At 46.7% G+C, this 22,555-nt stretch overlaps 1 protein-coding gene across 3 annotated transcripts in view; it reads left to right on the forward strand.

Moving 5' to 3' along the window:
- The window catches only part of Svil (supervillin), a 205,147-nt gene that overhangs the window by 51,868 nt on the left and 130,724 nt on the right, over positions 1-22,555 (forward strand). For all 3 annotated transcript variants that reach the window (XM_036188286.1, XM_036188287.1, XM_036188288.1), the window contains exon 2: positions 3,799-3,887. The gene's annotated coding sequence lies outside the window, so the exon portion shown is untranslated. The remainder of the gene's footprint in view (positions 1-3,798; positions 3,888-22,555) is intronic.

The raw sequence follows: 22,555 nt of genomic DNA on the forward strand, positions 1-22,555 counted from the left end.
TAGATATTGTTCTAGTGTGTAGTATTATTATCCTAGGTTCACTAAATAACAGTCTTCCTGACAGAAAACATGGGCAAATGCTTGGTGCTGTCAAGGTAGCCTTGATGTATTCTTTGTCTCGGTTCTGTATGCTCACACAAACACGCACGTGCACATGCACACACTTGCCCACATCAAGGTGGAACACGGAAACCTCAGTGTGCCATGAGAACTGACCCTTCCACTTTCTGAAGGCATTGTGTTGGGCCTGGAGAGTTTTGAAGGGAGCTTTCCCCAGCCTTGTCTCTGCTGGCTGCCTCTGGATGGCACCTTTCCATTTGGTCGTTGTCCTTTGGTTCTAAACGTGTCCCTTTCACTGACAATTGGGTTTCCTAGTAATGATTTTCTTTCCACTGGCTCAGGTCTAGATTTAATGCTAACAGAACGAGAACCTGAAAGTACCAGTCAATGAAGTGATGGCTATTAGCAGGCGCATAGTGAGATCTATAGATCATAGTATCGTTCCTGCTGAGGAGGCTCTTTAGTAGTAATAAGGGTTTTTTTATTTTTATTTTTTCCAATTTGGAATTATTTATTTATTATTGAAATTGTTTTGACAATTTCATATAGGAGGCATTTAATTTTTAGAAAAGGTCAAATGATGATTATTCTATAGTTCTGAATATGAAAATGTTGCCCTGTCTAAAGTAACCCTAAAAGTTAAGACTAAAGGTCAGCCCTCTAAGGATTCCTCAACCTCTGCAGTCCAGGCATGTTCAGAGCAAGAAAACCCCTTCACTGAACATACTCAGACTCCCCTCAGTGTTACTCTGTAAGCAGTGCAGTATAACAATGATTTCCATGGCATTTGCTTGTTAGGTATTACATGTCATCTGAAGATGATGGACAGCTTGGGGAAGGCTGTGGCTAGGTTATTCAAATACTCCATTGTACTGCTCAAGGCTGTAGTGGCTGTGCATTTGGGTATCCATGGGGAACCTGGAACCGATCTCCTGAGGATGACCCCCCCTGCCACTGTCCTGTTCATTGAAAGTTCAATGTATGAATTCAGGAGAGAGGTTCCTGAGTAGGAAGCAAGGCAGTCTGGGAATCTCCCTGGGAAGAAACCTGAAAGGTACTTGAAAATTGAGAGTCTGGAGGAAGTGCCTGAGGCTCTGTGAAACTAAGAACCTGCTTTCCTTGCTTCTGGGTATCCTGGGAGGAGATTGAGAAATACCCAGAGTTTGGAAGCCAGGTCCCATGACAAGAATATCCCTCATCTCTAGAACAGGGACCTTTAGATGCCTGACTAAAGGGTCCCAGACTCGGCTTATGAGAGGTAGCTGCCACTAGGGTAATTCAGTAGTGTGTGAATAAACACACTGGAAGCGTCCATAAACTATGAGCAACTGCCTCTGTCAACTCAACAAGCTTTTAGAAGCCCTGCCCTAAAGCTAGGCCTCTCACCCCTTCCCGGCAGGTGCAATTAGTATGGAAGAGGCCTTCAAGTCAGGCCAGGGCCTTTGCACAGAGAGTGAGACCAAGTGGAAGTGGGCGGTACCCTGAAGGGAAGGGAGTGCCCTGGAGGCAGACTGGAGCTTCCACCTGCCCCTGACTTTCACCTGTGTCTCCTCTCATTTTTGTTTTGTTCCATGAGAACCCGAATGCATGTGTGGGCACCTCACTGTGTGGCTGGTACCCCCAGAGCCCAGGGTGTCAGATCCCCTGGAACTGGAGTTATGGGCACTGGTGAGCCACCTGATGAGGTGCTGGGAAAGGGATTGAGTCTTCAAGCCTATCAAGTGTTCTCAACCTCTGAGCCAGCCCTCCAGCACCTCCCCTCTTTGTATCAACCACACTGGGCATTCACCCTCCAGTGCCCAGGTTTTCTTTTCTTTTCTTTTTCTAGATCCCCCACACACACCACCACCCACACTTTTATATCAGTTTGAGTGGATTCTTCAGTTTCAACCTGTCACTAAACTTGAATTTGCTCCTTTCCTTCTCTCACATATTCCTGACTGCAGCAAGCTGACCGCCCCCACCCACCCACCCCTCACACACCCATGAAAGTGCTCTAGGCACTGAGGAAGTTTCTTTGTCCAGTGACCAGGTCTGTCTTTTGTCTGAGCAAACTGCATTCCTTCAACAAAAGAATGGCGTGTCAGCTTTCAGACTCTTTCCTGGCACTTGGGCTCCATTGAAGAATTTCTTCTTCCTCAACCCGCACTTAACACAGCCCAAGGTGTCTTGTGCACACCTGGTGTGGAGGCCTTTGTTCTCAAGGCTCTGGAGGGAGGTGACCAGATGCAGATGTGCCATCTGGGCAGAGATGACAATCTCTCTCTCCTGCCTGTGGCTCCTCCTTCCATTGTCTGGCCCTCGTGGTCCTTCCCATCTCTGGCAATTCTCTGCTGAAGCAGCCACATTCCTCCATAGTTTAGGATACTGGGGAGGAGCCCCAGGGGGAAAGCCAGTTTCTAACTGGTCTAGGCCACTTTACAAGGCCTCCAAAGTATTTTTAGTAATAAACAGATTTGTGAGGAAGGAGAGAGCATGTTTTTTAAAAAAAATATATATATACATACAAAGAACAGTCTGTTTAACCCTGGAGTTCATACACAAGACAGGCATCTTTGTGGCTTCAGGTAATGAGTTAATGGCTGTCTGAATTTCACCACGTGGTAGTGATAATTATTTTGCCTTGTGGAAACTTCATATGAACTGACTAATTGCCACCCCTTCACCCAGCACAGGGTGGCTCCTTCATATCTTGTGTCTGCCTCTGGTTCTGAAAATAAGCCCCATTTTCTGGACGCCAGCTAGAGCACACTTCTATCATGAGTGGGAACCAGCTCTGGCCTCCACTGTGGTGGTGCATCTCTAGCCTTCCACCCACTGTAGGACACTCAATGCTCAAGGAACTCCTTCCCAACAGTTTCAAAGGATTATACAAGCAGGAAGCGATGAAGAGACTCGTCATGAAATACGTAGACAGCTCAGGAGCCTACAACAAGATCGCCCACCAGTATTATGTACCTGTTGCTCTTTGCTTCTCTCTGCATCTCGGGGCAGAAGTCTTACTGTGTCAGCACCTCCCCCAGCTGAGCCATCAGAATGCCACACGGTCACTCTCCCATTTCAAATGTGAGCAGTGATTCTTCCAGTCCACACCTCTCATCACACACGACACCTTGTTACACAAGCGATACACAGGCACGTATGTTCACGGTCATTCTACTCTGTACCTGCTAGTGCAGGTACACTGTTCCCATGTTCTCTAACCTTTGAGGAAAGTACATGTTCAAGATTGTCCCACCCTGGACTCAGTGCTCAGAGACAATTCACTAACCCACCCACTCCAGATGCCTTAGGTGGCCTCTCTAGCCTTGCGTACCCAGCACCTCTCTTTCTCCCGAGGAGGCTAGGTGCCCTTTGCTTTCAGGTCTTGGTGTGTTTAAGGGAATGTCTGTGGACTGAGGTGGGCTGCTTTTACTCCTGGGCCCGAGCCTTGTAACCGCAGCCAAGGGTTGGGCTGTGTTGTTTGTTTGTTTGTTTGTTTGTTTGTTTGTTTGTTTGTTTTTCAAGACAGGGTTTCTCTGTGTCGCTTTGTGCCTTTCCTGGATCTTGCTTTGTAGTAGACCAGGCTGGCCTCGAACTCACAGAGATCCACCTGCCTCTGCCTCCCGAGTGCTGGTATTAAAGGCAAGCACCACCACCGCCTGGCATGGGCTGTGTTTTATAGCCTTTGCTGTTGTCTTTCTTAGACCTCAAAGTAAATTTTCATTCTCTCTCTCTCTCTCTCTCTCTCTTTCCCAGAGAGTTCAGCTGGATAACTTGGAAGAGTGGAAAGCTCAACAGCCGACGATGAGCATGTCTGCATCTGAAGCCATCGTTTGACTGTTAAGGTGAGTTTGAGGGGGACAAACACACTTTGGAGATGGCACAGTATGGGGCTGGCCTGTTTTCTGAGAACAGATGAAGGCACACAGTGAAAGGGAAGCCCCTTCTACCTAACATCCAGCCGGAGCTCTGAGAAGTACAAAGCACTCCTGGGGTCAGCATGAGTTCCCTAACTTACAGGGACATGGAATGCTCAGCGGTCCTGTATCTGCTGTTCCAGTGGGGCCTGCCAGGAAAGGGAAGTTAAAGATAATGTGAGCATTCTTCCTGAGCTGAGCTGTGGTCCTGGAGGAGCTCTGACTGGCTCTAATGGAACTTTCTAGGTTTTTAGACAAACTCTCATTATGTAGTTCAGGCTGGCCCCAAACTCATGATCCTCCTGCCTCAGTCTTTCTTTCTTTCTTTCTTTCTTTCTTTCTTTCTTTCTTTCTTTCTTTCTTCTCTTTTCTTTTGCTTTCTTTCTTTCTTCTCTTTTCTTTTTCTTTCTTTCTTCTCTTTTCTTTCTTTCTTTTTTTCTCTTTCTTTTCTTTCTTTCTTTCTTCTCTTTTCTTTTTCTTTCTTTCTTTTCTTTCTTCCTCCCTCCTATCCTCCCTTCCTTCCTTCTTCCTCCCTTCCTTCCTTCTTCCTCCCTTCCTTCCTTCCTTCCTTCCTTCCTTCCTTCCTTTTATGTGTGTGTCTTCCCATTCATTTATACATTCTCAGGGTGCGTTCATGAAAAATGGTCATTTTCTTTGTGCATAAACTAAATTCACAGTATAATGATGTGTGCAGCTTAGATTTCCTTGAAGTTCAATCTAAGGATTCTTGTGAAGGGGTGGATACAAAATCCTCGGATTTTCCAGGGTTATTACTTCAAGCCTTTGCTGTCATTTCCACACTCCTAATTTGTTACTCATTTTCAGTGATCACCTTCACGGGCCTTTACAAAGTATTGGGTCTAATCCTTCCATATAAGCTAATTTCATAGTAAAACCACATATACACAGAGATCACTGCATACCTCCGTCTGCCTCAGCCTCTTGAGTGCTGGGATGACAGACACATCCTATCATGCTCAGCTTACTTTGGACTTTTTTATAAAGGAACAGAGCCAGTGCAGACAGGGAGGCAGAGGCATACTTCTGGAGACTTATGTTATTAGCTTACCTCAGGATGGTATTTCTCAGAGGGTTTCTGGAGCACCACCTCCAGACTGTTTGCACAGTGGGCATTGGTGGTGTAGTCAAGTGACTAGGAAACATCACATTGAATAAATGGTCTATCTCAGAACTAATGGACCTTGCAAGTCTCCATAGCTGTGTGTGGTCAGCAGTGCTTGCCACGGTCCTGTGCAAATTGTGGCTTGTGACTAACATTCCACTTGTGAATTTGATATTTTCTAAATATCAGCCACAAGTGATGTCAGGATGATCTAAGGATATAGTTATAAATAGGATTGGCCATGCTTCTATGCAGAATGTAAGTACTACAAGTGAACCAAAGGAATTAGTAAGGCACAGGGCTTAAGAGAATGACTCCTAGAGCTTGGTGGCCTGGCTTTAATACTGGGTGGGTCTGACTTTTGTGTCTTCCTGATGGAAGGACATGTAGCCTCTGTCTTTCTTGCTCTTTGCCCACAGAGCAGTGACAGTTGCATCTGCCTCATAGGAACGGTTGTTAGAAGAACAGGGTTTAGGAATTCCTGCAGGACTAGACTATACACAGATGCCACCAGATTTGTTCATGCAACGACAATGGCCAAATCCTTGACTCAGGTTCAAGGTGACTAACTGGAGAGAGACGGAATGCATTACAGTAGAGACTTCATGCATGTGAGAAATAGCAAGGTAAGCCGAAGATAGGTAGAAGGTGTGAGGAAAAGTAAGCAAAGATGTGGTGAACACATTGAGTGCCATGCTTCACTGTGATTAATAACACTCAGTAAACCAGGGCTGGCAGGGGACTTCTTCATCTGAAAAGAACCGTCCAGTCAGCGGAGAGTCCAGGTGCGTGAAAAAGGCCAAGATGTTAATTTCCTCTTTTTTTTGGAGCTGGGATACCCTTATTTGCAGTCATTGGACATTAACAAGCATTCTAAGGACTTTGGACTCCATTCTTACACTATAGCTTTTTTAATCAGACTTTTTGCTCAACTGGACTGACAGGTCTAGCACTAATTCTCAGTTCTGAGGGCTGTGGACTTGGCCTGAGCCATGCATCAGGGCTTCCTTAGGTCTCTACAGCCTGCAGGTGGCCCATTGTGGACTTAGTCCTCATTGTCACAAGATCCAGAGCCCCTAATAATTCACCTCTAATCCATCCATCTGTCCACCCATCCATCCACCCATTCATCCATCTATCATCCATCTATCCACCCATCCATCCATCTACCTACCCATCACCCACCTACCCACCCACCCACCCATCCATCTGTCCACCCACCTACCCATCCACCTATCCATCTAGCCATCCACCTATCCATCTACTCACCCACCCACCTATCCATCCATCCATCTACCCACTTACCTATCTACCCGCCCACCCATCCACCTACCCACCCACCCATCTACCCACCCACCCATCCATCCACCCACCCACCCACCCATCCACCCATCCATCTACCCACCCAGCCAGCCAGCCACCCATCCATCTTCTTGGTCCCATCTCTCTAGTAAACCTAGAGACTCTTTCTTAAAACTAATGAGATTAGAAAACTAATACAGTATGTGCTAGAGGTTGTAGCCAGGGCAGTTATGCAAGGAGATGAAATGTGAGACTTTCAGATTAAAAAGGAAAAAACAGAGCCATCTCTGTGTGAAGATGGCATTATTTTATATAAAGAAAGCCCTTAAGAATCCATTAGAGCATGAGAGATAATGAACAAGTTCACAAGGTTACAGGATATAAAATGTAAAAAAAATTCTGCTACGTATTTTAAATTTTAAATGTATAATATAAAATAAAGTTTTTCCATGGAGTGGCAGGACAGGAAGAGGAATAGATTTAGCAGAAGATGTCAAAGCGAATACTCTTCACATAGAACATCATTGAAATAAATTAAAAAAGAACAAATAATTGTGAAAACACCCCATGTTGTTGAATCAATATAGCTAGTATTATCAAAAACTCAATACTTTTAGCAGGGCATAATGGCACATGTCTGTAAACCCAGCATGCAGAAGGTGAAGACAGAAAGAGCTGCAAGTTTGAGGCCAGGCTGGACTACATATTGAAGGCCTATCTCATAACTAAAATATATATGTGTATATATATATATATATTACTTGCCCAATTTATCCACAAATTTGATTCAGTCTTTATAAACTTCAGTTGGATCCTTTGCAGTTAATCCTATGACTGATGGAAAAATCAGTGGAACCACAATAGGCTGAAAGATAACAGAACAGAAAGTTCAGCCTTCTCATTTAAAATGACCACAGGGCGGGGCGGTGGTGGTGCATGCCTGTAATCCCAGCACTCGGGAGGCAGAGGCAGGAGGATCTTTTTGAGTTCGAGGCCAGCCTGCTCTATAGAGTGAGATCCAGGAAAGGTGCAAAGCTACACAGAGAAACCCTGTCTCAGAAAATAAATAAATAAATAGATAAATAGATAAATAGATAAATAAATAAATAAATAAATAAATAAATAAATAAATAAATAAATAACCACAGTAGTCAGGACCGGGGACCAGGTTGGAAATGGAGACACACAGCTATAATTGAGGGTCTAGAAGTAAATCCATACATTTGTGGTCAATTGATTTGGGGCAGTTTAGCAAAACAATCCCATGGGGAAGGAGCAAGTGTCTTTAGCACAGAGCCCTGTGACACACGCAGAAGCTGCCCACATGCAGGGAGATGAGCTTGAGTCCCTACCTCACACCGTCTCACAAGAATTAATAGACAATGGATCAAAGCTTAATGTAAGAGCTACAAGTTTGAAAGAGATACAAAACTTAGAAGGAACTAGAAGAAAACATACATTTAATGAGTTATGATCAGGCCTGGTTTTGAAGGTACAACGTCCAAAGCACAAAAGAAGAGAGAGAGGTAATGAAGTGACCTTTATCACCATCAAAAGCCTCCGTTTACCAAGGTGCAGGAGCAAGAAAGTGAAAGGGCTGCAGAGGCTGGCTGCCCAGAGGTCATGAGGACCAGAGCTTGGGTCCCAGCACCCACACAGGAAAAAAAAGCTAGTGTGATCCTTCACATGCTTGTAACTCTAGCCCTGAGGGGACAGACATAGAAGGATCATGGGGCATGCTGGCTGCCAGCCTAGCTGAGAAATGCAAGGTCCAAGTTTAGTAAGAGACCCAGCCTCCAAAAAGAAACAAGGTGGAGAGTGGTAGAGAAAGACACTGGATGCTGTCTGGTGCATGTATCTGCACATACCTGTGCATATAACACACACACACACCTACATACGTGCACACTGGGGGAGGGACTGAATAAACAGTTTCAAGTCATATGTGTGATAAAGGGCTACTAGGACATGTAAAGGCTTTTATGGCTTAAAAGACCAAAACAAAAACTTGGTAAAAGGCCCAGATAGATGTTTCCTCAGAGAAGATAAGCTAATAGTAAAGAAGCATAGGAGAAGAGTTTAAGCATCATTATTCCTTAAAGACAGTAAGACACCACTTCATCCCCGGTGTGAAAGACATGTAATGATGGGTTTGATGGGTATTGATAAGAATGGAGAAGTCGGAGCTTCCTCAAGCTGCTCATGAGTTTGTACAGACACTCTAGGTGCAGATACCTGTGCAATATTCATACGTATGGGAACTTGGAAATGAATGTGGAACTCTGAGGTGCAGTCCAGACAGGAGGTTAAACACGAAGACAGGCAAACCCACTTTCGGGGTGGTCAGCGAGGTTAGTATAAGGTGGGTTAGAATTACAGAGCCACAGAAGCAGCTGGGCAAGCACAGGTGTGGCCCAAGAGAGGCCCCTGACCTAAAGTGACTTGCTCAGAGGGAGGGTGCACAGAGTTGAAGATTACCCCCCACCACCACCACCAAGCTCTCAGTAAGAAGACTGAAGGGCTTCCTGGAGCTGCCATCATGGATGTGTCCACATCCTCTTCAGGAGTGGCTCAGCTGTAGTGACTCCAAGTCAGAGGAGGACAAGACAGCATGGAGAGGGAGAAGCTGTATGGTGCTGGAGAAGCACCCTGCAGCAACACCCTGATGGCTGTTGAGTCTGAAGGCCTCATCCTCCCAAGGTTAATAATCATGCAAGTAGCAGTGTCTGGGAACCTGCAGGCCAGAAAGCTTTGCAGGGCTGGAGTCCCCAGAAAGAATGCCATGTTGGGCTTTGTTCTCTAGTGATTTTGATTGTGTGGTTTTTGTTTGTTTGTTTTTTTGTTTGTTTGCTTTTTGCTAAGGATTGAACCTAAAGCCTGGGGCAAATGTTAACCCTGAGCTTTACCACTGAGTCACCACCAGGCCCATTTTGTTATTGTGATCGAGAGGAAAAAGAAAGGATATGGTACTCTTAGATACAGTGGGGTCCTGACTACAAATGCCTTACTGTTGCGTATCTAGTAAGACCTAAGTGGAACCCAGAGTGTGGATCACTGGGGCCATAGCAGACCCCACGGTAAGGACACAGGATACACACACACACACACACACACACACACACACACACACACACAGACAGAGAGAGAGAGAGAGAGAGAGAGAGAGAGAGAGACAGAGAGACAGAGAGACAGAGAGACAGAGAGAGACTGACTGACTGACTGACTGACTGACTGACTGACTGACTGACAGTGTATGCTTTTTGGAAACCTCAAAAACGCCGACTATGGCTCTTTCACCTCCATTAGCATACCCCACTCGCTTCCAGGCCTTTTAAATCATTTAGATGATTGAAACACATGTTCCTTCAAGTGACAACCCAGTCTTCCCTCCTGTTGGGAAAGATTTCCTTGGGGACAGGCTGCTCCTCAGACTAGAAAATCCTGTGGATATGTTCTGAGCAAATACTGTGGTTTGAGCATGAGCACAGGTGCTCATTTGGAGAAATCTAAGTGGCCTTTACCTTTCCTCCTATAAGATGTGTGTGTGTGTGTGTGTGTGTGTGTGTGTGTGTGTGTGTGTGTGTCTGTGTGTGTGTCTGTGTACATGCAGATGTGCATACATTCTTTGTTGAGTCAGAGTTTTCTGTGTGTTTTTCTTACTATGTATCCCTGGCTGACTTGGAATTCAATTTGTAGACCAGGTTGGCCTCCAATGATGAATCAGATTTTCAAACTTATAGTTGAGTGTCACTAGCTAAAAGTTCAGCCTTTTCTTGTCTGGAATATAGACAACCTATCATAAGTTGGCATGGAGCAAGAGAATGCTCCCTTTTCACTAATCTCAGTTAATACAGTGTAAGGGGCTGTGTATGTGTGTTGCTGTTGTTGTTTATTTTTGACCCATGAGCTGGGAGTTGCTTGCTTATATTTTACTATACACATAGGATGTATGTTTGGGGGGGTTGTTAAAAAATGTTTCCAGTATTAAATGTGGCTAGTCCAGAATAGGTATCTTAACGATCTAGAACACAGGTTCACAGGGTCTTTAAATTTGTCGTTGTGAGAAAATGAGGGTTGACAAGAGAGCTCAGCAGGTAAAGGGGCCTACTGCCAAGCCTGGTTGATGACCTGAGTTCAATCCCTGGGACCTCCATGGTAGAAGGAGAGAACTGACTCCCACAAGCTGTCCTCTGACTTCCACATGAGCACCATGGCACACAGGGACACACACATATATGAACCCATACAAATACATTTTTAAAGTGTAATAAACTTTAAAAATATTATTCATTTTGTGAACTGCTTAACGAGATAGTATATATTGTCTTCACAGAAGCCCCAACTTGAAATCTTGGGTATGTTTTGTTGTTGTTTTGTTTTGTTTTTTAGCTTTGTTTTTGGTTGGTTGAGGACTTTAATATCTATCAACTTCCACAGGAGTGTAGAGTGGTTATCTGGGAGGAATCGCTTGCCCTTTGACCCAACCTATTCACTTTGCTTAAGGGCTGTGCTAAAGGATACTTTCGATTGCTTGGTTTTTAAAGAGCAAGAGCAAGTGCTACAGAGACAAAGGGTTTGGAAGTCTCTGCTGGGGACTCAAGCCTGGAGCCAGGCTGCAGCAGGCCTCATCATGGCCAGGGCCAGCTCAGGTCAGTTCGCTTGTTTTCCGGTCCTCGGCGCTGCTGTGGGTAGCAGGTGCTGCTGACATGCAGCTGCCTTGATGGAGGGATTCTGACTCCATCTGCTTAGGGTGGATCTGTGCAAATCGCTTTGTTTCTCAGAAACATCTTATTTGTCTTGGGCAGTGGCCAGGCCTCTAATTGTGGGTGGTGTGTGCTGTGTCGTAAACCTCAGGCCCCAGAGCCCCAGAGCCCCAGCCTAGCCTTGCTGTCAGCTCAGACCTTTGCGTGAAGCCAGCCTGAAGCCTGTGGGCGACTTCGGGGTAGAATGTGCTCACGCCTGTGTGGACAGATGGCTGAGGTGGGGTGAGTTGGTGACATGAAAAGGCAGCAGAAGAGGCCAGGTAAGGAGCTTGGAGCCTTCCTAAGCAGTGCCATGCCTTTGGACAGCCGCTTGGTGCTCCATGGGTGGCGGGGAGGCTGTCATCCATTCTTATCCTGTCAAGGATGCTTAGATGTTGGTGGTGAAACTGGCTTCTGGACAGTCAGTTAAACATGTCCCTGAAATTCTGAGCAAAACTGTAGGTCTATCTTCCCTCCTGACTTCTTTCTCTTCTCCCCTCCCCCTTTCCTTCTGTCAGCTGCTAAGAATACCAAGGGTCTCCATCACTCTAACAAGCAAAATAAACCAGAAGCTAGCCCTTATAAAGGGATCACTCTCTTTTAAAATCTTTTCTTAAGTCTAATTAATCTCTAGGCCTAATTTATAATAAAATGTATGACAGAACAGGAAGGAGGAACTGAATGGCTGTAACACACCTTTGTGCTTCTGAATGCCTCTCCTACGTACGCACGCTCCCCCTTTCTCGATCTCCCACACGCACACACTCACTGGACCTTGCACCCCTATCTATAATTGCATGAAAAATAGGTCGCACGAGCTTTAGAGGGCAAACAGAACGCACACTGCTGCAAAGCAGGTTGACTCTACTACATTGGAACAGGTCTTACTGTTTCTCATTTCAATTTCTTGGGATTGCTTCACTAATTCTCTTCACTGGGCTTAAGACTTCTCAAACATTCTTTGGCCCTGGGAGGGAGTTGTATAACCATAAAACTTGAGAATCCTGGCCCTGGAATAAATGTTCCTTTAAAACCCCAAGGACAGAAAATTGAATACAGCTGTGCAGAAGAAAAAAATAAAGAAGTAGAAGGCTGGTTCCAGGCTGCAGGCATCCTGACCAGCTTTTCCAGGGCACTTGGGCTGTGGTTCCTTAGAGATGGGAGGCAGAGTGCTGCTTCATGGAGGGCCAGGACTTCCTCCGAGCTACGTTGTTGCCGGCTGCTCTTTTCTTGATTGTGCTCTGATCAGGCTGTGCTCCTCCCTGCAGAGGATTGGGGTTTCTGGGTCACTTTGTGAGATATCATGATTCCACAGGACTTACAGCCTCCAGGACAGTAACTTCAGAGCCTAAATGCAGCCCCCTGAGTCGGAAGAACCCAAACAGTTCCCACTCAAATAGTTCCCCCTGCTCATGTGGCCACGGAGCTTCTTTGGCCAGTATATAAAGTCTTCTGAATTATGTTCCTGAGAACAAGGCATCCCCCACTCCCACACCCCCCACCCAATCATGAAAACCAGGATGTCGATTCTGATGTTAGCCTGATCGGTCCCTCTGTTCAGACTATGGACCCTAACCTTGAGGCAGCCTGGCATTAATCACTTCTGTCTTTGTCAGACCATGTAACTATGATTTGTACTTCTTCCTTTACAAGATTAGATTACAGTAATTTTCATATCCTGGATGGCCCACTAGGGATTTCAATTAATACTCGTTGGTACAGGAAGCAGTCTCATGTTTCTGGGGAGAAGGAGGTAAACTTGCCTGCTTGGCCATCATCTGAACACATTAGGCAGGGCCTCTCTGAAAAGTGATCCTGCCTTTAGGTCTTGTCATATCGGATAGCTGTCTATGAAGGTTGCCGTGCCTCTGTGTGAGTATGGTCCCTGTGAGGTGGATTTGCTTAAGTGGTGCCAAGCCTGTAGGATAAGAATGCATGGAGAAAGCCATAGGGGTAGGATCACAAGGTGGGAGGCAAGGATACCATGAGGGGCAAATCTGTCTTTAAAATACTCTGAGTTTGTTTTTTTTTTTTGTTTTCCTCCTATGGTGTGTGTGTGTGTGTGTGTGTGTGTGTGTGTGTGTGTGTGTGTGTAAAGGCCACAGGTATGTGTCTGCCTCAGTCACTCTCCATTTTAGTTTTTGAAATAAGCTCTGCCATTGAGCCTGGAGCTCACCAATTAGGCTAGACTGACTGGCCAATGAGGCCCAGCGATCCTATCTCTGCCTCTCTAGAGCTGGAGTTACAAGCTGTGCCCAGCTTTTATGTGGGTCCCGGGGGTCAAACACAGGTTGCTTTACCAACTGTGCCGTCTCCCCAGCTCTAGAACTTAGACCATTGTTAGACCAAAGGCTGCAATCTTTCAGCAGGTAATTACTGAGCCTCTCTTGTAGGCACTGTTCTAGGCTCTGGAGACAAACCACAGATCACAGAGTGGACAGAAATGTCTGTCCTCACATAGTTCATGTTTCATCAGCCTGTGTCTCTGTGGAGCCATGAGCAGATGCATGGCAGGAAAGGGAGTCTACATAGGGAGGGACTCCGTAGTAACTGTGGTCATGCAAACGTATTGACTTCTTCCCTTCTCCTCACACAATGGACCTTGCCTTCTGTTCTACTGCAACATGGACCACATGTGCTTTTCAGCCAATCCTCTGCTCTTAGTGCATAGTCATAAATAATTCACCTGGTGTCAGGACCCGGCTGGTAACGCCAGATCTTTGAAGGGCTGGTCTGCTGGACCAGGTCCTTGGAGAGGGAAGATGAAGTGTGCCTTGTTCTTATCTTTTTGTTTGGTTTGGTTTTCCTGTCTAGTGAGTCTCCTCTCTTCCCACTTGACTCATGGATTCCATCTCTCTTGTGCCCCCTTTCTTTCTTGGTCCCTTCCTGTCCCTCACTCCCACCCCTGGAAGCTGTTGTGATTCTGCTTTGGAGAATTCAAGATGGTGCTTTGCCTGGCAATGACAGAGTCTTGGTTCTTGCAGAGCTGACTGCAGCCACGGAAGGAGACTTCATCCAGGCCAGTGATTTTCAGTGCCTGGACACAAACCAAACCTTCTCTAATGGCAGGGAAATGAGAACTCTAAGAAACCGAAGTGCATGTTTGATGGAACTAAACTTTCTCAGCTGCCTTCTGTATCTTCCCATTCCTCAGCTTGTGCTCTTGGGAACCTGTGTTCTCCCAATGCCCAGTTGAAGCCACAGACACATGCAGGGTGGGACAGTACAGAGCCATAGCATGAGTGTGCAGTGGAGGGTTCAGTGCTGACAAGTACTGTACTGCAGAGGGTCTAGTAGGATTAATGTGCTGTAGAGGGAACCAGCATCACAGAATGACTATACTGTCTAATGTCCCACATCATAGGATTATTGAGCCATGAAATATTCATCACTGTATGATTACTGTATTGTGGAGAGTCCAGTGCTATGGAATGACTGTACCATGGAGGGTCCAGTGCTGTAGAATGCTGTACCATGGTGGGCACAGCTCTCTAGAATGACTGTACTGTGGAGAGTTGAGCTCTGTAGAATGACTGAACTGAGGAGGGCCCAGCACTACAGGATTACTGCTCTATGGAGTATGCAGTGACATAGAATTACTGTTCTGTAGAGTGCCCAGTTCTGTGGGATTACCATACACTAGAGGGTACTTTAGCTTACCCTATCATAGAAAATTGAGAATTGCAGGATTACAGTATCATGGTGTACCCATTGTTGTGGAATGATTGTACTGTGGAGTGTTCAGGACTGTAGAATGGCTGTATAATGGAGGGTCTGGCACTATAGAGTGATTGTATCTTCGCTGTTCCAGGGATGCAGAATGACTCTATCATGGAGTGTCTAGCAATTTAGAACAAATGTGTCATGTAGGATCCACTCAGGAGAATAAATGTACTGTGCGAGGTTCAGCTTTGTAAAATTATCATAGAGTTAAGAGTTCAGACCTGTGGAATGCCTATGTTGTGGAGACTCCAGTTCTGTAGAATGATGGTACTGTGGAGGGTCCAAATGTATGTAATAACAGTACTGCTAAAGGTTGAGCAGTGCAGAATGCCTGCCCAGTGGAGGGCACAGCAGTGCAGAGTGACTGCCCAGTGGAGGGCACAGCAGTGCAGAGTGACTGCCCAGTGGAGGGCACAGCAGTGCAGAGTGACTGTCCAGTGGAGGGCACAGCAGTGCAGAATGACTGCCCAGTGGAGGGCACAGCAGTGCAGAGTGACTGTCCAGTGGAGGGCACAGCACTGCAGAATGACTGTCCAGTGGAGGGTCCAGCACTGCAGAATGACTGCCCAGTGGAGGGCACAGTGCAGAGTGACTGTCCAGTGGAGGGCACAGCAGTGCAGAATGACTGTCCAGTGGAGGGTACAGCAGTGCAGAATGACTGTCCAGTGGAGGGCACAGCAGTGCAGAGTGACTGCCCAGTGGAGGGCACAGCAGTGCAGAGTGACTGCCCAGTGGAGGGCACAGCAGTGCAGAATGACTGTCCAGTGGAGGGCACAGCAGTGCAGAATGACTGCCCAGTGGAGGGCACAGCAGTGCAGAATGACTGTGCAGTGGAGGGCACAGCAGTGCAGAGTGACTGCCCAGTGGAGGGCACAGTGCAGAGTGACTGTCCAGTGGAGGGCACAGTGCAGAGTGACTGTCCAGTGGAGGGCACAGCAGTGCAGAGTGACTGCCCAGTGGAGGGCACAGTGCAGAGTGACTGTCCAGTGGAGGGCACAGTGCAGAGTGACTGTCCAGTGGAGGGTACAGCAGTGCAGAATGACTGTCCAGTGGAGGGCACAGCAGTGCAGAATGCCTGCCCAGTGGAGGGCACAGCAGTGCAGAGTGACTGTCCAGTGGAGGGCACAGCAGTGCAGAATGCCTGCCCAGTGGAGGGCACAGCAGTGCAGAATGCCTGCCCAGTGGAGGGCACAGCAGTGCAGAATGCCTGTCCAGTGGAGGGCACAGCAGTGCAGAATGCCTGCCCAGTGGAGGGCACAGCAGTGCAGAATGACTGTCCAGTGGAGGGCACAGCAGTGCAGAGTGACTGCCCAGTGGAGGGCACAGCAGTGCAGAGTGACTGCCCAGTGGAGGGCACAGCAGTGCAGAGTGACTGTCCAGTGGAGGGCACAGCAGTGCAGAGTGACTGTGCAGTGGAGGGCACAGCAGTGCAGAATGCCTGCCCAGTGGAGGGCACAACACTGCAGAGTGACTGCCCAGTGGAGGGCACAGCAGTGCAGAATTCTGCCCAGTGGAGGGACAGCAGTGCAGAATGACTGTCAGTGGAGGCACAGCAGCAGAATGCCTGCCCAGTGGAGGGCACAGCAGTGCAGAATGACTGTCCAGTGGAGGGCACAGCAGTGCAGAATGACTGCCCAGTGGAGGGTACAGCACTGCAGAGTGACTGCCCAGTGGAGGGCACAGCAGTGCAGAATGACTGTCCAGTGGAGGGTCCAGCACTGCAGAGTGACTGCCCAGTGGAGGGCACAGTGCAGAGTGACTGCCCAGTGGAGGGCACAGCAGTGCAGAGTGACTGTCCAGTGGAGGGCACAGCAGTGCAGAGTGACTGTCCAGTGGAGGGCACAGCAGTGCAGAGTGACTGTCTAGTGGAGATTTCAGCACTGTTAACTATACCATGACATGTCCAGTGCTACAGAATGATTGTACTTTGCAAGATCCAGTGTTCCAGCGTTACTGCACTGCCAAGTGCCCAGTGCTGTAGAATAATTGTACCATAGAGGGTCCAGTTCTGTGAATTAACTGTACTGTGGAGAGTCTACCTCTGTAGAATGTTGGTACTGAGGAGGGCCTAGTTTTGAAGAATGACTGTCGTATGAAGGGTCCAGTGTGAGATGACTGCACTGTATACTATAGAATGACTGTCCTATGAAGGGTCCAGTGTGAGATGACTGCACTCTACACTATAGAATGACTGTCCTATGAAGGGTCCAGTGTGAGATGACTGCACTCTACACTATAGAATGACTGTCCTATGAAGGGTCCAGTGTGAGATGACTGCACTCTACACTATAGAATGACTGTCCTATGAAGGGTCCAGTGTGAGATGACTGCACTGTATACTATAGAATGACTGTCCTATGAAGGGTCCAGTGTGAGATGACTGCACTCTACACTATAGAATGACTGTCCTATGAAGGGTCCAGTGTGAGATGACTGCACTCTAAATGACCCTACAGGTGTCCTGGATGATGCCCAAAATGCACTGTCCTATGAAGGGTCCAGTGTGAGATGACTGCAGCTGTATGACTATAGAAATCGACTGTCTAAACCTATGAAGGGGTCCAGTGTGAGATGACTGCACTGTATACTATAGAATGACTGTCCTTATGAAGGGTCCAAGTTGTAAAGAGACTGCACTGGTATACCTATAGAATGACTGTCCTATGAAGGGTCCAGTACTCTAGCTTAAGTGTAATGTGAAGGGTCCAGTGTCATGGAATGACTGTACCTTGGCATGTCTCCCTCAGTAGAATGGCTGTACTGTCAAAGGTTCAGCAGTGTAGATTGACTAACTATACTGTGCATACTGTTCAGTGCTACTGAATGACTTGACTGTTGAGGATCCAGCCCCATAGAATGATTGTACTATGCAGCATCTAGCACTGTGGAATTGTCATACTGTATATGTCTATAGGATTTCTGGAAAGTGGAGTGTCTATCACTTTTTGATGATTGTACTTTCGAGTATCTGTGCTGTAGAATGTATACTGTGGAGGATTCACAACTGTAGGCTTATCTTACTCTGGATGATACTATGATGCAGAATTACTGTACCATTGTATGTTCAGTGTTGTCCAGTGACTTTTCTGTGCAAGTTCCTTGATGTAAAATTATTCTCCATTGAGTGTCCAGTGTTGCTGAGTAACTCTAGCATGCATGATCCTGTGTTATGCATGCTCAGCATTGTTGGATGACTCTACCATGCAGGATCTAGTGTTGTAGGATGAGTATCCCATGCTAGGTCCTGATCTGTAGCGTGACTGTACTATGGGAGGTCCAGCAATGTAGAATGACTGTGCCATGCATGGCCAATGCTGTAGAATGATTACTGTGATGGGAACAGTGCTGTAGAATTACTGTACCATAGTGTCAAGTGCTGTGGAATTACTGTACCATTGAGGGTCCAGCTCTATGGACTTACCATACTGTTGGTTCCCCTCCTTATAGGTTTATTGGGCTCTTGAATTGCCATGATATACCCATCACTTGTTTCTGGACAGGGTAAGGCTGGAACTCTCTCAGGCTACAGCATATGCGCTATGCCCCCAGCTGGGCAGTACATATCTCTGAGAGCAATTCTTCAAAGGTCACCTCACTCCCCCTGTATCTAGTGTGTATAATGTTCCTGGTATCCTTGCCCATGGCACAAGTACTTCCTTTTTTTTTTTTCTGGCAGTCCATGGGAAGAACATAGGTCCAACATGCTCTTCACTCATGTTGGTATCTAGGCCCAGCAAAGGAAATCACCATGGTGCTGTGCCTGGGGATATCGCTACCTATGTGGCAAGGAGAAGGCCTGGCAAATACGTGCTAGTTCAGGAAATCCTCACTCATTTGGGTATGTCCCTGAACTCTGCCTCACTTGAGGAGAGCCTCTGGGGTTCTGCTATGCCATAACTGCTACTTCAGAGGACAGAAAGTCCCTATTTTTAGGTGTCTAACAGCCCAACTGAAGCATGTCACACTTCGTACATCTCTGGTTACTCGTCAGCCTCTTACCCTCGTGTCCAGGAATGCAATGTTGGTCCAGCCGAAAGCGAGGCTGTGTCCCTGGAGCCTGGGCCAGGCTCACCCCTGGCAAACTCCCATTTCATTCTGATCATGAGGTCAACACTGTCTGGGTTGAGCCTTGTAACACAGCCATTGCTCTGGAGCCGCCACTTGGGAGAATCAGCTGCGTCATTTGTTCAACCCACTGACTTACAAATGACCCTGGAGCTCAAGAGATCTTTTTCTGAGGCCAGTTAAGTTTGCCCAAAGCTCTCAGAAAGAAAGCACAGACAGACAGACTCCACAGATTGACTGAATGACCGGGAAATCAAGAGATTGACTGGAAACCACCACGACTGAAGACATTTGTCTTTTAAATAAAGCTACTCACAAGCAAAATGACTATGGTATAGATGGCCACAGTGTTAGACCCACACTGATGCTTGGGTGTAGACGTTAGGAGACCATGCATGTCCCTGTCAGAACCCTCAGCACACTGAAAAAAAATGAATGAATCCAAGTCATGTCCTGCCACAGCAGGAATCAGGATAGTATGTGGGCTCTGGCTGTACAGCCGTTCTTCCCCTGGAAATGAGCAGATTTAAAAAGACTTCCAGTAATTGCTCAAGTTCATTGTCATTAGAAAGCAGGACTCTTCCAAAGGCAGAAGGCTTAAAGTGCTGTGGCCCTGTTTTCCTTGTCCTGGTCAGGCTCTGATGTCACCGTTATTTTAGAACAAGAAGGGACATAATGAGACCAAGGCTGCTACCCAGAAACATCTGGGCAGCTCTACCTAGTTCATTTTCTGCATTATGCATTGATTGATGATCCTGAGAAAAAGCAGAGTGTCTCGTGGCTGCATTCAAATATCTGGGGTCTTGAAAATGCTCTATCTACAGAACCCAGAAAGAAGCTGAGTGAGGCGGCATGCATGTAAAACCCCAGCATTGGAAAAGGGAGCTGAGAGCATCCCTGGAGCTCACTGGCCAGTCAGCTGTGCCTAGTCAGCAGTCCTGGTCTCAAACAGAGACTGTCTTAAAAACCAAGCGTGATGACACCTCATAAGGGATGACACCCAAGGTGGACTGCTGGCTGCCACATGCATGTGCACACACAAACACATATACACATCAATATACATATAAAACAAAACAAAAAAAAAGCAAGCAAAAGGATCAGGGAGGAAGAGAGGGAGGGAGAGGGAGTAAATGAGGGAGGGGGTAAATGAGGGAGGGGAAGAAGAATAAATGAATGAATCTATCCACAGTGCTTTTCATGCTCATGTTAGGGCTCCATATCTCAAACATTTATTACATGGGTGGAGTGGTTGACTCATGTTCTGCAGGGACGAAGAAATCATGGGTTCCCTGCCCTTTCAGAACCAGGGAAGAGTTAGGTGGGATTTTAAGGATGGTGAGGGCTTTCCTAAGTGGGGATGAGGAAAAGGGCTTCACAGGAGACAGGAGCATCTGACTTCAGGAGTATGACCCATGTGACTTCTCATGGTTGTGTGCAGATAACTCAGTGGGAGCGGTAGTCATGTGGCATGCTGCTGAAGAGGTGTTAGGGTTTCCACAGTGTACTCAGTAGACACCCATTCTCACTTTTGGTTTCTGCCAGTAGTACTGTGCTGGATGATGTCTGGAGAAATTCCCCAAAGCGCTCTAAGGGCAAACCAGTTCTTGGTCTGTAATGAGATCACCTCCAGGTTCAATACAGCTTCTCAAGTATTTATAAAAGACTATTATCAAATCTCTTCTTTAGACAGTTTAGTGTAAAGCTTGGCTAGCGATGTGAAGAGTAACTGTTACCCACCTGTCCAGTAGAGGCAGCTTCCAGCAAGTCCGCACTGAAAACCAATCTGGGAGGGATGCCAAGGCAGGGAGGCTGGTGAAGGCCGGTCTGGAAGCAGCAGGCTGGATGGTTGGAGAGGTGCCTATGAGGAAGAGAAGAGCTGGGGGAGGCGGGGAGGCTTCTGTCACAGTCCTGCCTTGACCCTGAGAAGAAATAGACAAGAAGTCTGACGCTCACATGGCAAGGCCCGGTGTTTCCAGAGACTCTGCAGTTAGGGGTGGACCCAGCTCCTAGTTTGGGGGACCCAGATACAAGGGTGAAGGGTGGTTGGTTGGGGAACAATATTAATTTCCACAGTCAGAGCAGATGTGTGTAACGTTTTGTCTTGTGTTTCCTCTTACTTGGACACATCCTGGGGGGCTGGGGAGACGGCTCAGTGGGTAAAGGGCTTGCTGCACAAGTGTGAAGACCTGAGTTCAATCCTCAGCACTTATGTGAAAAGCAAGCCACGTGTACCTGTAACCCCAGGACTGAGGGTGGAGACAGGAGGATCACGTGAGTTTGTTGTCTGCCAGCCTAGACAAACAACAACAACAACAAAATAGTAAAATTTAGGTTTAGTGAGAGACCCTGCCTCAAGGGAATAAGGTGGAGAGTGACAGGAGAAGACACCCAAAGTCCTTCTCTGACCTCTGTGTGTGCTCATGGGTGCACACAAGCAGCACATACATATATACACACAGAAATATGTACATGCACATAGAATAAATAAAAAATAAAATACAAAGACAACCTGACTCCTAGCCCAGTGTCCCCCAGTGGGAATGTCCTATAAAGAGATTGTATCTCTAACCTCATTGTTGAGGCAATGGAGACAGGCAGATCCCGGGACCTAGCTGGACAGGCAGCCTATCTGAAGCCGTATAAGCTTCAGGTTTAGTGAGAATCTGGCCGTCCCATGCAATAAAGCGGAAAGCCGTAAAGAATCCAGTGTCCTCCACTGGCCTTGAATGTGTGCAAATGAGCATACATACCTGTGCACACTCAGGCATATGCCACACACAACACCAATAAGCACTTACACAAGATAAAGTGATGAAGGAAACACTAAATTTGTAAGAGAGACAGTAAGATGGGGATTGCAGCTCAAATTAGATGCCAACGTTACACTGAGAAATTTAGTTTCTTTGTCACTCGGAAGTCGATTAAAAATTGGCTTGATGAACTATTCTAACCCTTGAACAAAGTAGTCTGAAACTAGTGTCCAGTTGCCATGCCTCTCCATTGTATCTGCCGTCTGTATTTTAAATCAGCATATAAAAACTCTCTATATTTGTAAGGCTATAGTATTTTGATTCGTGGGTGGAGTTACAAAGTTTAGCTTCTCTATCACCACAGATATTCTTCTTTTTTTCATGGCTGCAGTATTCTTTCAGTATTTTGAACCGTCCAGCACAGCACCGGCATCTTTCCACCTGGCCAGGGTTATGTTTGTTAGAAGTAGATATTGTCCTGCAGAGTTAATAGGTGACAGGAATCTGACCCTCATTGTCAGCCCTCCCTACTCCTGGATGATGCAGTTGGTGGTCTGGGAATGTGACACTCAGAGGCATACCAGCCAGAGGCCCCACACTGCACACAGCTTTGCTCTCTGTCCTGGACTTAATGAGCTTCACGATTTACATTGAATTACAATTAAGACTGGACCTTCCCCTTGCAGCAGCAGGAATGCCTGCCCTTGTAAGTACTTTTGTGAGTGGAGTTGCCATATTTAGTTTGGGTGTTTAAAAAAAATGCAAGTAGTCATTGATGAAGTGGTTGCAACTGGTTCTTGGTTTTGTTTTTCCTTTGTTTTTAGAGGTTAAAGTCTGTCTGGTTTTGAAGGGAAACCAAATCACTATAGCCCACTCTTGTTGACTGGG

Source organism: Onychomys torridus, chromosome 5, assembly GCF_903995425.1.
Source record: "Onychomys torridus chromosome 5, mOncTor1.1, whole genome shotgun sequence".
NCBI lineage: Eukaryota > Metazoa > Chordata > Mammalia > Rodentia > Cricetidae > Onychomys > Onychomys torridus.